Raw genomic sequence first — 15,411 nt, forward strand, 5'->3', positions numbered from 1 at the left:
ATAAGTTTTATTGAAGTAAACTAATACCATAAATAAAGAAATTTAAAAAATAAAGAATGCATAGGCTCATGGATATTTCCTGCAAACTTTTTGCAAATTGTCTGCAAACCCTAGATATTTCCTTAAAATATCAAAAATATCGAGAAAATTGACTGATTTCCGAAAATATCGCGGATATGGGGTGAAGTTTATACTTAACCCTCTCTTTCCATATCGTTCCCTGAAATTTTTGGATATTTTCGTGGAAATATCAAGCATATTCAGGATATTTCAAACATTGCTTGGCAGTTGGATAGTCAACACCATAGGCCATCTTCTCCTTCTCGAAAACAACCAAACAGTTGTTTGGTCTGCAAATTCGTCGAAACATACCTAAAGCTAGAGCCATGTCCTGCATCTGTTGGACAATGGCAACCTTGTCCTAAGGGATGAGAAAGATACCAACTCAGAAGACTACTTGTTAAAGCTTTGACTACCCTTTTGATACCTTGCTTCCAGGAATGAATCTCGGGTGGGACATGATAACCGGACTTAACCGGCATTTAAGAGCATGGAAGAGTCCAAATGACCCTTTTCCGGGAGACTTTATATGGGAGACGAAGCTGCTCAACCATTTTGAGGCATGTGGAAAAGGGTCTAATGAGTACTTGAGAAGCAATCCGTGGAACGGCCTTTTGTTCAATGGAAAACCCACCAAGGAACTTCCGGCTTTGAACGTCACTTTTGTCAACAGAGAGGAGGATACATGACAATTCACATGATGAACATGTGATTACTTGGGCGGATGATGATGATGAACCAAACCACGTCGTTTCACCAGGAGTGGATTTAATCACAGGCAGATCAGAATTGGACACTTTACGCAGCATTTCCAAGAGATCCTTGTGACAGTTATGTCCACTGCGGTGGCAACCGTGTTCTTAATTCATCGCCAATTTGTCAATGTTTGGAGAGGTTCTTTCCTGGGTCGCTGAAGGATTGGAACTTGAAAGATTTTCGAAAGGTTGCGTGAGGAGAAAGCCGTTGAGTTGTAGAAATGATGGATTTGCTAGGTATATGCGGTTGAAATTGCTGGATACTACACACAATTGGATAAATAAAAGTAGTAACCTTGTTGAATGCAGGGCCAAATGCTTATCGAATTCTTCATGTTCTGCTTATAGAGACATGGATGTTAGAGCAGGAGGCAGCGATTCCGCTATTTGGTTTAAATAGAAGACAGTTGGCTTGGCTATCCGGGATCAGACATTTTTGGTGCCTATCAAGAATTAGGAGCACATATTTTGTTTAACTGCACCTTTTTTTGTGAAGTGTGGATATGTCGTTAATTCTATTGATACTTTTATCTTACAGTTACAGATATATACAGATCATGTGATAAATAATAATTGGTTGATAAACTTGACTGCCCCTAATTACATTTTCAGTACAGTTAATCACAATGTAAAACGACTATTTTAGTGAGAAGTTAAAAACTTTGATGTAAGGGTCTTCAAATTGCAAAAAGGAATGTGGACTAAACTGAGCAATGAGGAGGCTTTTTTTGTTTTTGGTCAAAGGGAAGACTTTATTCCAACCAAACACACTAATACACAAATTTACATACAAACATAAGTCCAACAACACCTGTACACAACCCAAAAGGCCTAAACATAAAGAAAAAAAAACAACAGAAACAAAAAATGAGCCCAAAAGCCCAAAACAAAATAACATCAGAGAAGCACCCACTGCCTTCTCCACCGTCAATTTGAGGAACTTCCAGCCATCCGATTCTCTGACCGCTATTGATCATCTCCTTCACTGACGCCTCCTGTGCACAACCATAAGCAAGAGGTAATCGACATCCAAGCGAAAGAAGTCAATCACCAGATTAAAGCTCAGGAAAATTCCCAAGCAACACTGCCGAAAACGGCAGACACAAAGGAGAATGTGGTAGTGTTGAAAACACCCAATCCGGTGAAAGCATCAGAACCCTACACACACTCCACAGAAGACATGGCTGAAAATTGAAGCAAGGAAAAACCAGAAAGAGGAATACCCATGGAGTTGGAGAAATAGGATAAGCCGAAAAGGAAATTGGGGAAAACCAATAGTAGATGCAAGGAGAGAAGAAGGAGAAAAGGGAGAAGAGGACACAACAACCGACCCCAACCGAAGCTAGGGCCGGTGCCACCAGAGATGCTGGAAATTGAAGAACTCTCACTTATGTGTCATAAATTGTTTTATTTTGAATGGTATATTTAAATTTACAAGTATAGTTCTTAGATATGCCATTATTTATCTATATATATAAAGTGAGAGCTCCAATTTGATGAAACATTCTAAACCCCTAAAATACCCCTTTATTTCTTTCTCAAAAAAAAAAAAAAAAAGCGAGGAAAAACTAGTAGAAAACCAGAACTGAAGATGAGATAAGCATCACAACCGTGAGTTTTGCCGAATAAAGAATGAGAACCGCGACGTGGGATTTAACCACCCTTCTCGTTTTGCAAACTACTAACCAGATCAAGAGCGTCCACTCCCTCACCTCCCTCTCTCTCTTTCTCTTCCAACAAGCTCACTGGTCTCTCTCTGACTCTCTCTCTCTCTAAAAGCCGGAATTGACAGTTATGTCCATTGTAGTGGCAACGGCAACTGTGTTCTTAATTTATCGCCAATTTTTCAATGTTTAGAGAGGATCGTTCTTGCGTCACTGGAGGTTTGGAACTTGAAAGATTTTTCAAAAGATTGCATGAGGAGAAAGCCGTTGAGCCGCAGGAATGAGGGTTTTGCTAAGCATCCGCGATCGAAATTGCCAGATATTACACATAGTTGGATAAATAAAAGCATAAACCTCGTTGAATTCAGGGCCAAATGCTTATTGAATTATTCATGTTCTGCTTATACAGACATATATGTTAGATGAGGAGGCAGTGGTTTCGCTATCTGGTTTGGCGACCTTGTCGATATTATGCAAATGTTGGGTGGTGATTAGGATGTATGTATACATCAAGATGTCTGCTTCAGAACTAGGTACAAATTAAGTCCAATTTGTTCTTTAGGAATTTAAAGGTCCCCTTTTTGATAGAATGTACAAATTGTCTAGTGTTTAACTATGTATGTTACTCCATCTCGAATAATCAATGAGTACAGAGGCAAGAAGTGGAAGATAGACTGCTAGCGGCATCTGCCTTCACTGTAATTGTTGGGAGGTTCTTAGTTGGCTATTGTTACATTCAAAGATTTAGAGGCAAGAAAGATGTCAAAGGTAGAATTAGTAGTTAATTAGTATCACTAATTGTTACTTTTGATGATTAATAAGGTGAAGACATTGAAGAACAGATGGAAGATGATCTGGAGCTGCCATTTTTCAACTTACCAACGATAGAGAATGCCACTAACTACTTTTCGATCAACAATAAGCTTGGAGAAGGTGGGTTTAGACCCTGTATGCAATGTAATTTGCGTTTTGCTAGCAGAAGAACTGTAATTTAAGGAAGCACTTGATTCCTCAAGGACGTAACAATCTTTCGGAAAATGTTGGAACCCCATTCTGTCCCACATCGGACAGAGGAAATGGCAAAGATCCATTTATATAGAATTACCCCACTCTAACTAATATCGAAGCCTTTTATGATAAAACCCCACACCTGAGAATTGTGCAGGTGGTTAAGTGGGGACGGTATCGGTGCTATTAGAGTGGGACCTCAGCCCGTCGACCTGAAAATTTCACAAAAAATGTGAACGATCTTCTGGTTAGGCTAATAGATGGACAGGAAATCATAGTCAAGAGGCTTTTGAGAAGTTCCGGAAAAGGAACAAAGGAATTAAAATATGAAGTAATACCGATTGCCAAACTTCAACTCTGAAATCTTGTGAAGATTTTTGCTTGTTGCTGCTGTGAATATTTAGACCGCTAACAAATAACAAGCAACTCAAGGTATAGTGAAAAGCAAAGATTGATCCCACAAAGATGAGATTAATTTAAGCAAAAAAATAACTAACAACTTAAGCATGCAAACAATGACTCTTTTTATTTTATGTTCTTGAATCAACTAAACACTGAAACAATAAAATAAAGATCACGATTTGGTTGAAGATAAGCAAATAACAAAAGCCAACGGAAAAAATAGTAAAAGAAATAAATAAAACACGACAATGAATAAGTGATTTTAAGGAACTAGGTTGTACTATATGAATATGGTGAGCTTAAGGTTTCAGAATCCACACTCAACCATACAATTCTCAAATCAATGCACCGTTCATACAGTTCTACATTTGGTTCTTGAAGTGTATCTACACAAAGGTCTCAATCCAACTCAATATGCAATTGTTTCCTTTAGATATGATTTCTCCCAATGGTCCTAGTGAGAGTCTTAAGTATTTTCATATGCTACTAGCCTACTAGCCTACTAGCCTATGGTCAAGGTCCAATTTAACATACAGCAGTCCGTTAAGATATTTGGAAACAATAAACTTGCACCATAAGTCTAGGTCTAGCTCATATGCATATATAATTCCTAAATAGGTACTTATATGTAAGGTAAAATGGTCACTCAAACTTCAAAACACAGAAAACCTCCAAACCTTCATCAATGGCCTTTAATATTTTCATTACCAAGCTCACCAAGGAATGCAATAATTGCCTAGACTTTATCGACTGGAACGCTATCAAAACCCTTCGACTTAAGGGTGATTCAAGCGCCTCTCACCAGATTCTGGGACCACTATTTAAGGACAAAGTCCAAGAAATCATCACCGACATATTGAAGGCCCACTGCATAAACCCTTATTCGAAAGGTATGATTGGTCGAAGTGGGAATCGACCAAACCTCAAGGAGCCTGGCTCTCGACCCCCGTGACCTGGGTTACTTGGGTCACCCGAATTGAGCAATATTTTGGTGATGAATAGAAGACTCTCAAAATCTTTGACGCTATCAAACTTTCGACCATTGAGATCAAAAGAAGATCATGAGGCATCAAAAGAAGATGTGCACAAACTGCACAAAAATTTCTTCAACTACAGCACCTTAATCAACCATTTTGCTGGCTCAAAAGAGGAAGATCTTAAGAAAGGAGAGCACGAGGCCTTCTTGTTTTACTAGTACAATAAATTCATCTTTTGTACCAAGTTGAACAAATGTTTGGTAAACAATATGTTAGTGGCCATGTCCTGGCGCTCAACCCAACCTTACTCAGTTTTTGGTCGAGGCCTCTGTTGGGAATATCAATCCACACCAGAATGGCCCACTATTCTTTCAACTCTGGCTGCAGGTGTACTTTTCCACGCTAAGGCCATAAATCCAAAGCTTTAACTATTCTGAAGCAATGAGTTTTCAACTAGCCTCGCACCCCATTCCCACTCACTCGACCAAAGACATCTTCAAATATTTCTTCAGCCTTAAAGATCTATTAAACGACGAATTTCTGGTCTACCGCCGCCAGACCATCAAGCTCCCCATATCGGCATTGGAGGAAGAGAGGAATCTGACCTTCAACAATCCTGGGGGTCGTTTACCCTAGCTCGCGACCTTCCCTTTGGTTACAATGCTCGATGAACTAGCTGGGAAGTTTACCATCCCCACTTCATGGCTCATCAATTGGGCTTTCTTCAGGGATGTCCTGTGCCACTCATCATCTCTCACTTATTATTGGGCCAAGAACGCCTCTCCAGCTTCTCGAAAAGGGAATTCAAGGAAGTCTAGCAAGAATTTCAAGAGCGGTGTACCAAATTCTGCCTTCAGCCAAATACTCCAGACACCCATTGTACTAACACCTTCGCCGATTGGTGGGATTCTTATATCAAGGATTTCTTTGGTGCTTCAACTGAGGAAACTTTAGAGAAACTTTTTGGCTATCGACCAAAGAAGGCTCTTGCTCCAAAATCCAAAGAAACGACTTAAGGTATATATCTTTTACTTCTTTGTTCATTTATTCAAACTTGATTATGACTCAGGCTTAGCTTTTCAAGGTAATCGTTCAATAAAACGGGCCAATATGGTTGAGATGGTCGTAGCTAAGAAGAAACTTGCTCATCCAAAGAAAGTTGCAATTATCGCGACTCCCTTAGCCGAAAAGACAACCATTCCAACTCCAGTAGTGGCAATTACTGCGCTGACAGTATCGAGCAAATAGCCTCGCTCGGAGGCCGAGAAGACTGGCAACGTTGCCCAACCCCAAAAGTGTATCAAGGAAAAGGCAAAGAATGGAGAGCGAGTGATTCATGTCATTTTAAGTTAGAACATAGGAGCAACCACTCCTAGTATCCCTCTTCTTTCTCTTGTTATCTAGTTCTTGATAAAGGTACCGCAAAACTTTTCGGCCCCAACTATGGGTTAGGCGACCGAGGTTCAACCTACCACGTAAGCCAGTATTGAAGTTGAACCAGTTATCACCCCAATGGTCGAGGAACTTGAAACTTTAGAGCCGGTCGTTGCCCTGCTAATGTCAGCGTAGCAGCTGCTACTCTAGAGAATGTGGCAACCACAATCGAAAAGAAACATCTTCCCCAATCCAAAGAAAAATCCAGCGATCATCCTAGAGGAAAAGGTATGACAATTTCCTTTAATAATATTCTTCTTTCATCTTGACTGGATTTCTCGACTAACAAGTGATCTTTTTTATAATCAGGAGAACCCTTGCTGGTGAGGTGCCCTTGACTGATTGAACCACCAACTACAAGTTCATTGCCTCTGGGCAAAGGCAAAGGTGTTGCATCCCCTCTGGGTGATTTCCAACCAACGGTCGAACCGGTTGGCCGAGTGGACCCCCATGCGGTCAAAGCAAGTCTAGGACATGAAGCAGTGCCCCTTGCTGAACCAGAATCAATGGCAGAGACGCTGGTTCATCCCAGGACGAGAACCTTGGCATCCCTCCCCAAGAGGTCTCTTCGACCTTTGTAAGATTCATCATCATTTTTTTTTCATTAACTTCTTGCCTTAGAACTCTAAACCAAGAAAAATATTAAATACCAGGTGCCCAATCGCTCATTTCACTGAAAATTTTATGCATCGAATGGTGTTATTTATATTTCCTGGGCACCCCAGTGGCCATCAAATGTAGATAACCTTCATCGGCCGCATGAATTGAAAAGTTATCTTAAACACTAGGCTTGGCCATTAAGTTCTCTAGGTTCAACCAACAAACCAGTAGACATGGCCGAAGTTTCTTCTCGGCATGTCTAAAACAACTTTCTCTGTCATCCTTTTAAATTCTTTTTCCTCTAATAACTCTTTTAGTACAGCCTTCATGGGAAGTTGAGCATGACGTCTTTCTCTCTAGCACTTCAGGAACGGTTGGGCGTTCTGCAACCACAGCCGAGTTTAGCGTCATTGCCAAACTGTAGGAACTTTTGTCTCTCTTGGCCTCACAAATCCTCCAACGCAAAGGTCTCGACTCTGTGGGAAAGTGTTTGAATGACCTTGCAGCCGACGGCCTGTTGAGCAACAAAAGTGTTGTTCATCTGACAATTATCCTGGAAAGAACTCAACAATATTTCATTGTTTTCAAGGTTCTTCAGATAGAGGACAATTTGAAGGTTGCAAAAGTCGCTCACAAAGCTATCCAACCAGTGCTTGAGGCAATAAAGGCAACGAATGAAAGACTAATCGACTTAACCATTAAATCGCTAAACTTCATCATCAGAGGTAGGCCGTTACTTCTTAGCTTGAAAAGGATTTTGAGTTAAACAAACCTCGACTAGCAGAGTATACGACTGGCGCAAAGTGGATACAATAACTAAAGGCTGACAAAAGAACACGACAGGCCAAGGTTACGATGGGCGAAGTGAAATGGCTTGAACTGAAAGCCATTCTTGAAGCTTTCATTCCTTCAACTCCTTAGGATTTTTTGTGTGACGGCTTGTAAGCCGGTTGATTTCTTTTTTGTAATTTTGTGTGTACATCCTTTAAAAATTAATGAAATAAATCCTTTATTCTTGCATCTCCCAAGTGACCGAATAATATTTCTTTAAGAATTTCCCATTGATTTGTAATTTATGAATTAAACCAATTCATTCCTTGAGGTGGTATGCCCCTTTACTGAGAACTTTATGGATGATGAATGGTCCTTCCCAATTCGGCGACTATTTCTCGAATTTGGGATCTTCAATCCTTACTGTTACACAGTTTGCCACACTAATTCACCTTTGTCGAACGTCTTTTGCCTAACTCGTTGATTATTAGCTCGTTTGACAATCTTTTTCTTTAGATGTTAACTCGATGTATGATTTCGCTTCGACCTACTTAGTAAAATAGTTAGTCACTACAAGTATCCATGCATGCTTTGCTAATCCATAAGATGGTGTAATTTTGTCGATTACATCTATGGGCCATCCTCTGAATGGCCATGGTTTGGTGACTGAGTTAAGTAATTCGATCGAGACCTCTGTATGGGTCTATGGATTTGAAATTATACATAACCTCACACGTATTCAATGCAATCTTTTGATATACTCGGCCAAAAATAACCTTGCCGGCGGAGCAACCAACGTGTTTTGCATCCAGATTTATAAGCCCCGCATATTCCTTCATGTACCTTTGTAGTAGCTTGGGCGGCCTCTTCTGGGCCGAGGCACAATAACAAAAGACCGTCTTCACCTTTTTGGTATAGTTCATTCTGGTATATTATGTAATTTGCAGCATGTACACTTGTCTTGCGGACATGTTTGCCATTAGGATTATCAAGATACCTAATAATTAGTCTTCTACGGTCATCTGGTAATGTCTTAACCATGCAAATATCAGTAGGATTCTCTTATACCAACAACAAAGGTAGGGATATAACTTATGTATGGATTACGTGTTCGTGTTGGAGAACTTGTCGATTAACCAAAGCCAGGTGTAGACGTCACACCACTGGTATAACCCGGCCCAGTTCGCCCCCCAAAAGTTGTGCTCTAAAGGCTATATGAGCCAGCTCGTCTGCATCATATTTTGAACTCGTGACATGTACTTGAACATAATGCCTGCAAATGATTCGGCTAAATAACTAGCAACCATATGATAAGGCGCCAGAGTACAATTCTAAATCCCCAATGATGAGCATGCGGGCTACCCTCAAGTCGTGAAGGACATTAAGGCCAATGACGAGGGCCTCATATTCTGCCTGATTGTTTGTATAGTCAAAATCTAACTTGAGAGAAAAATACCATCGGTAGTGATCAGCGGACTGGATGATAATTCCAACGCCGACCGAGGTATAAGTACTAGAGCCATCAAATTGCATCATCCAATAATTATCATGCTTTTCCACCATGCCAATTTCGACGTCGTTGCCTCCAAAATCGTATAGAGAATGATGTTGAGCTAAGAAATCAGCCAGCTCCTGTCATTTGACAGCATTTTAGGGCATATTACAAACTAAATTCGGACAGTGCCATTATCCATTTCTCAATTTGGCTTTTTATTATCGGCTGATTAAGCATATAGCGAATAACATTTGTCTGGGCAATGACCTGAGTAACAGAAGAGAGCATGTAATTCCTGGGCTTAGACTTAGCCAAAAACAAAGCCAAATAGAGTTTGTCGACGGTTGAATAATTTATCTCAGCTGAGTTAAGATTCCGGCTGAGATAAAAAATGGCTTGCTCTAGCCTAGTGTCGTTGCCTTACTCAAGAAGACAGCCAATAGATTCCTCGGCAGCCGAGATATACAACTTAAGAGGTTTACCGCACCGAGGTGGCACGAGGACAGGTGAGGTAGTGAGGGAGACCTTGATTTGCATGAAAGCATCTTGATGTTCGTTACGCCATTCGAATTTTTCAAAATCCTTAAGTTTCAAGAGCGTGGAAAAAGCCTTCATTTTCCCTGCCGAGTTAAAAATGAAACGATGGAAGAAATTGATTTTACCGAGTAAGGATTATAGTTGCTTCTTAGTTGTCGGGGTGGAGCATCAATGATTGCTCGAGCTTTATTCTCATCCACCTCGATGCCACGATGATGTACAAGGAAACCCAAGAAGTTGCTTGCCGATACACCCAAGGTGCATTTGAAAGGGTTCATTTTAAGGTTATGTTGGCGCATACGAAAGAAAGCTTGCCAAAGATCATCTAAATGTGTTCGACGATGCTTCGATTTGACCACAACATCATCGATATATATATCTCAACGACTGTGCCGACTAGGTTATGAAAAATGGTATTCATCGCGCGTTTATATGTGGCACCGGCGTTCTTAAGTCCGAAAAGCATGACGACCCATTCGTAGGTCCCGAGTACCCCAGGGCAACGAAAAACAGTTTTGTGGAGATAACATCTCCTGGTTTGTTGCAGTGTCGATTAACAAGTCTAAAATTGGCATTGTATATTCGTCTACAAAGGTTGCCAAGTTCAAATTATGAAAATCAATGCAAATACGTAGACCACCATTTTTCTTTAAAATGCCAACCATTCGATGTTTCGAGCTATTCAAATAAAACCAGCTTTAAAAGTTAAACGAGTTCATTTTTTATGCCGAGCTGAACTTCGATCGAGAATCGTCGCGGGGGTTGGCAAAAAGGTTTACAACCAACATTGATGCGTAATTCGTGCTCGACGAGTATTTGATCCAGGCCAAGCATGGTAACTCAAAGTGAAATAGTCTTTAAATTCTTCTAGCAATTTACAAAGCTCAGCTTTCATAGGTTGGGGCAACAAAGACCTAACAAATAAAGGGGTCACCGGTCGTTCCAACATTTATTTCGTCTAATGGATCTTTGACTTGGGGTTGACTATCTTCGAGCTCGACTGGGCAACTTGAACTTTATCAAGTGACAGGATTGACCATTGTCTTATTCGACAAAGAACTCTACAAAGTTCACACTAGAATTCGGTTGCTTGGAGATAGTATACCAATGGGCTAGCAGGTGTTCCATGATAGATGAAACCGTGGCCTGATGTTTATCCTGTTTGGTATCCAACATCAGGATCTTCAATTAGGTTAGCCAACCCGAGTCTCGCCGAATCATGCTAAATGGTCTCGGTGCCAATCTCGGTGGCTTTCGAAACTGAGATCTGAGTCGGTCATCCTTCTTTGTTGAAACCCTGCAGGGTGATCTAGCCAACATGACCATCATAATAGTGAGCTTGAATCATATTAGCTTCGCATGTATTCCAAAGCCTCACTGAGAAATGGCTGGTGACAATTCCGTTTCACTTTAATTAATGACTCTTATGGGGGTAGTAGAGGAAGTTTGCTTTCGACTTCTTTCCGAAAATGCTCGAGGTGAGCTTTCATCTCTCCAGGCTGAATAAGGAGTTTGATTCGCTTCTCGAATTATTCAATTATGGTTTCAAAATCGCGATCGATTACCTTCTTTCCTTGAAGCAGCTCGTTCATGATTGCCAGAGGTTGTCGGTCATCTTTGTTACCCATCATTTCTTTCAGCTGCCATTTCGTAGCTAGGGTAGCCTAGGCTGCTTGTCAGTGCACCATACAGTCTATTCTTTGGCGGCGACATTTTTGCGATTTGGATAACTTGGTATATGCATCGGTAAGAGAGTTGTAGCTATACTAAAGCTAGTCGCATGACTCAAGTGGCTTGAAGGTTCGCCGGTTCACGGGTGAACTTGAGCTGCCAGAGTTGCGCACATAATAATCTTCATTGTAAAATAGCGCGTCAAAATCAAGTCATCGTCTGGCTGAAAACGACATGTTATTCTGTGTTTGAGGATCGAGTCTATCAAAAACTTTTTGGCGTTCGCTTGCACCGAGCACTTTTTGAGATGTTGCCGCATCTGCAAGCACCAATTGTGATGCTTCAACCCGAAGTGGCTTTTCCTTCGGCTCAGTTATAATGACGTTTGATTAGCACCGACTACATAAAACCATCGGCCCATCAATTTCCTTTGTGCTAGAGTCTGATATTGACTCAGTATAAGCTGGGTTTGAAAAGTATCTGGATGGCTCGTTCGGAGATAGATCAAATTTCAATCGTGGATGAGAGTTATGGTTAGGGATGAATTACGTCGGGATGAACTCGATTTTTTCTTTTCTTTTGTCCTTGGGTAGATGAGCATCTTCCATGCTTACCGTCGTTAAGGGAAAAAGATTAGCGTCAACAGTCATTGGGGGTTTCTCCGAAGCTTGACGATTTTTGCAAGTAACAACTGGTTGAAGATGGCATCGGCCTTGGTGATGTCGAAAGTGTAGACATTTGATGTTTTGACGGCAACTTCCACAGAGGCCAAGCGGGTTTTGACATCTTTGGAATTAGCGTGAGCCAACGCTTTCCATACGTATGGTTTATCAATTACTATCTCGACCGCATCTATACTGGCATATTGGGACTTTTTGCCTTCGAGTTGGGGAGTTCGAGATTCTCTCTTCTCGGAGCAAATTGCTCGACATGTTGTTTGTACATATCTCGAAAGTTTACCTCCAAGAATTTCTTTTTGTACTCCACATCCAGGCCATTCAGGGCAAGCCTAACAAACTCAACTTCAGGAAGGGGTACTCGCCACCAGTTTCTGGCCAATTTAAACCTCGTAAGATATTCCATTAGTGACTCGTCAGATGATTGAGCCATCTTGGCTAAAGAAGGAACTGACATTTCCATCCCTGATTGAAAGAATTACTCATAAAATTTCTTAAATAATTCCTCACAGCTTTGGATGAAGTTGGGTGGGAGGTTGATGTACCATGCGAACGCTGAGCCTGTTAATGAGAAATTGAACAGTCATAGTTTATGAAAATCACCGTTAACATCTCCACATTGAGCAGTGGTTCGAGCCACGTGTTCTAATGAGGACAAGGATGATTCACCAGTGAAAAGGCTAAAATCTTGAATCTTGAATCCCTTAAGATATTAAAACCTTTCTACAAAGGCTGGAAATGGGTGAATGAATTTTAGGAACTTCAGCCCCTTTTTTAAGGCCAAATCAATCTTTCTCTGGACCTCAATCGTGTCAACAGGCGCCGCTTCTACTCCTCGGTCGATTCTGACCAATTTTTTGCTTGGTTGACCATTTTTTCCAAGTCAATCATTATGGGCCGAGCAGATTCTGCTTGGCCTGTATCACTGGCAAGGGATTATTCTTTAGAAGATGAGGCTTCTTGGATCGATCGGTGGGTCCAATTTCGTGGACCTTATTAACCAGAACTTCAAGCAATATGTTGTGCATAACGCTATTATCACGCATCTCTTCAAGTATGCTTTTTACCTCTCGACTGAACATTTGCTCAAACTACCGGGATTGTTCTTCGAATCATCACTAGAGAAAATACCTAGATGGTGGATCAGAGGTCTCATCATTGTCATCGTCACTATTGTCCACTAATTGTTCAACAAAAACGCCTTTTGTCATTTTGGTGGGGATTTCTACTTGTGGCTTCAAGTGTTACGACAACATGAGGATTTTGTGCTTATGACAAGCCATCTTATCCTGGGCTTTTGGATTGTAGGTGAAAGATTAGTCTTTGACTTACCTATGATTGTTTTTCTTTTTACTGATCATGTTTCAATGGTCATGAACTTCGGAGCTTTAGCATTCTATCCCACTGGGCGTGCCAAAATGTTGACCCTAAAAACTACCAAACCTACATGGTGTGCAGGCCGAGTAATTAATAAGTTAACTACGTCTTTCGATTGTGTGCGGGGAGTGCCAACTCATCGGCCGAGTTCGACCAAGAAGTAAAATATGTTGATGTGGTGTTGGGCACACTGCTGACTTCTTGATCTTGCGATTGTGGCCGAGGAAGGAACACATCTCAGCCTTCGAATTCTAGAGCCTGAAGACAAGGCTGCTAGTTCTGCTAAGTTCACAAATTGTCAGTGCCAAGTTTGGTCGCAGTCATTATATTTATGAGAGTATAAGTACACCGAACTAGTACCAAACTATATGGACACAAATACTCGAAAGAGATAAATGTCTTGATTGTAAATGTGGTTCGATAGTCGGAATACCGAATTCTAAAATCTACTTTCGAATATCCAATCATAAAATAAAACTCGGCTTTCAATGTGCCGAGCCTAGTAACATGGTAACACCTCACTTTGCCGAGAAAGCTGATGAGATAACCTTTACCAACAAGGACTCGGAAATCCCTATTGACCGAGACTTGGATAAATAACCAGTCGGTTTCGAAGCAGTGCTGTTTATCCAAACTAAAGGTGCTTCTCGATCAGCTGATTCTATGGCTCCAGTGTTGTCTATCCAAAATGAAGATGTGTTAGCGGGAAGAAAGGGGAAGAGGAAAAAATCTCAGGGTTGTTGAGAAGCTTTGCGCAGGGCAATTTATGTGTTGATTTGAAGGGCTTTTCATGTTATACTCCCCTCTCTATTTATAGCAGCGAACCCCTTTATGGCCAAACTAGAAATTTACTCAGATTAGAACTCATCAACCCAAACTGATCAGGATTCGACCAATCCTAACGCTTATAGGACTTTGAACCAAGCTCCTTAACGAACAAGATTCATCCCCTAATTCTAAGCATCCTTGGATTTAAGACTCCCTATTGCACTAGGGTTCGACTACCTCACCCTTATCTAAACCAATCCTCTTCGTAATAGGATTCGACCAACCTTGACTGGACAGCCCATGGCAAGATTCTAGATGAATGTTACTGGACTGAGAATGACTCCAAGCTCGGCCCAAGATATTATTTTGGGCCCAAACAATAAGTCATGGCAAAAAGTGATGTTGGTGAAGACCGAGATATGCTTGATACTTGATGAAGAACTAATGTCCTAGACAAAGTTGAATGGAATAAAGAGAAATCTTTTGAAAGATTATGGAATCGTAGCCCCTCTTCTCTGTTCACGTTCTGCACTCTTATTTTATTTCATTTCGTAGTCTTGACCTAATATCAATTGGACTCCAAGTCCTCTTTGCACAAGGAAAGCACAATAATCTAAACTATATATTAATAGAACTCTCTTTGTCAACCAAAAATCAATAAAGTTACCGTTATACCCTTTTATACATAACTAAAAGAAAATATTAGAAAAGACAAAGATGTGGGCATTAAATTAATTTCATAAAAAAATTATTGTGTTTTTTAACCTCACAGCCATGTCATCCTGTCAATACCCTACGCATTGTCTCTCTCCTTCTCTCTCTCTCATTTGCACCCACGTCTTTTTTTTTTCACTTTTTCTAATTCCCAATCCATTACTTTTTTACATAAATTGACATTAGTTAAATTTAATTCTTTTTAAAATATTAAATCACACACATAGTGTGTGTATAATAAATCTCTCCTAAGTCCACGTGGTTATCATGTGCCTAGTAATCTCCAGAGCCTCGACTGACAACTCGAAAATACATTGTATATCATAGGATCAACTTCCATACTCTAACTAAGCAAAAGTCACCAAAATCCAATAATTTCTTCTTCAAACATCAGAATCATGAATCATAAAATTCTCACAAAACTAGACATCTGGACCTTTTCGTCCATATATGACTTAGCACCTGATTCATCATAAGTTGTTCTCGACAAATTGTTCTATT

This window comes from the organism of the source record quoted next, unplaced genomic scaffold, assembly GCF_019419815.1.
Source record: "Pyrus x bretschneideri cultivar Hongxiangsu unplaced genomic scaffold, Pyrus_bretschneideri_v1 Contig31, whole genome shotgun sequence".
In the NCBI taxonomy this organism is placed as follows: Eukaryota; Viridiplantae; Streptophyta; class Magnoliopsida; order Rosales; family Rosaceae; genus Pyrus; species Pyrus x bretschneideri.